Raw genomic sequence first — 2,073 nt, forward strand, 5'->3', positions numbered from 1 at the left:
AGACACATAGTCCAATGGAACAGAATAAAGAGCCCAGAAGTAAACCCAAGCATATACAGTCAAATAATTTTCAACAAGGTCACCAAGAAGACACAAGGAAGAAAGGATAGTCTCTTCAATAAATGGGTGTTAGGAAAATTAGATATCCACTTGCAAAAGAATCACACTGGATCCTAATCTTACACAAAAATCAACTGAAGATAGATTAAAGACCTAAATGTAAGACCTAAAATAGTAAAAACTCCTAGAAGAAAACATAGGGGGAGAGCTCCTAGACATTGGCCTTGGCAATGAATTTTTGGATATCACATCAAAAGCACAGGAAAAAAAAGCAAAAAATAAACAAGTGGGACTGTATCAAACTATAAAGGTTTTGTACAGCAAAAGAAATAATGGATGAAATGAAAAGACAGCCAGAAAATATTTATGAAGCATACACCTGATAAGGGGTTAATATCCAAAACATACAAGGAACCCACACAATTCAACAGCAAAAGAAAGAAACTGAAAGACATTTTTCCAAAGAAGACATACAAATGGCCAATAGGTATATGAAAAGGTGCTCAACATCACTAATTACCAAGGAAAAGCAAATCAAAAATCACAATGAAATATCATCTCACACCTCTTAGGATGGTTATTGTCAAAAAGACAAAAGATAACACACGTTGGCAAGGGTGTGGAAAAAAGCAACCCTTGTATACTGTTAGTGAGAATATAAACTGGTGCAGCCATTATGGAAAACAGTATGGAAGTTCCTCAAAAAATTAAAAATAGAACCACTATATGACCCAACAATCCCTCTTCTGGGATTACCCAAAGGGCATAAAATCAGCACCTCATAAAGACTCCTGCACTCTCATGTTCATTGCAGCAATATACACAATAGCCAAGACATGGAAACAACCTAAGTGTCCATCGATGGATGAATGGATAAATAAACTGTGAAAATACATATATACACATACAAAGAAATATTATTTGGCCTTTAAAAAGAAGATCCTAACATTCGAGACAACATGGATGAACCTGGAGGACATTATGCTATGTAGAATAAGCCCAACATAGAAAGAAAAATAATGGATAATCTCACTTACATGTGGAATCTAAAAAAAGTGAACACATAGAAACAGGGAGTAGAACAGTAGTTATCGGGGGAAGGGCAGATTGGGGAGATATAGGTCAAAGGGTACAAAGTTGTAGTTACGTAGAACAAATAAATCTAGAAATGTAATCTACAGGATGAGGGCTATAGTTAATATTGTATTATATATTGGAAATTTGCTAAGAGATTAGATTTTAGGTGCTCTTACCACAAAAAAAGGGATAACCGTGTGAGGTGATGGATATGCTACTTTGTTTGATGGTAATAATCAAGTCGCTATGTATATCAAAACATCATGCTGTACATCTTAAATATATATAATAAAAAACAATAAAGAATCCTTTCATACTGCCATATGATTGTAGAATTAGAATAATAAAAATAGCAACTAACCATTTTGGAGCACAAATTATGTTCTAGGAGTTGTGCTAAGTGCTTTACATACATTATCTCATTTATTCCACATAATTAGCCATGAGGTAGGTACTACTGCTATTCCCATTTCATAGATGAGAACACTGAGACATTGCAGTGAACAGATACAAAGGGGCCCTAATGATCTCCAATTTCCAGTATTCAAGCCTTTGTGTAATTCCCTCTCCTTCAGTGTGAGTGTGTGTGTGTGTGTGTGTGTGTGTGTGTGTGTGTGTGTGGTGGGGCAGGGGAACCTGTGACTTGCTTCTGACCAACAGAATGTGGCAAAAGTGATGGCATGTCACTTCCAGGATATGTTACTTAAGATTGTAACCCCGTCTTGCTAGGAGACTCTACTGCCTCTCACCATAGTGTAGCACTATGTGCAAAAGTACACAGATCATAAGGGAACAGCTTGATGAGCTTTCACTAAGTGAATGCACCCACAAAACCAGCACTGGATCAAGAAACAGAACATCACCAGCACTGCCTAGAAACCCCCATTGAGCCTCTTCTAGTCACTAGGCCCCCTCATTGTTACAGTCCGCCATTAT

The sequence above is a fragment of the Propithecus coquereli genome, unplaced genomic scaffold, assembly GCF_000956105.1.
Source record: "Propithecus coquereli isolate 6110/MARCELLA unplaced genomic scaffold, Pcoq_1.0 Scaffold77, whole genome shotgun sequence".
Lineage (NCBI taxonomy): Eukaryota > Metazoa > Chordata > Mammalia > Primates > Indriidae > Propithecus > Propithecus coquereli.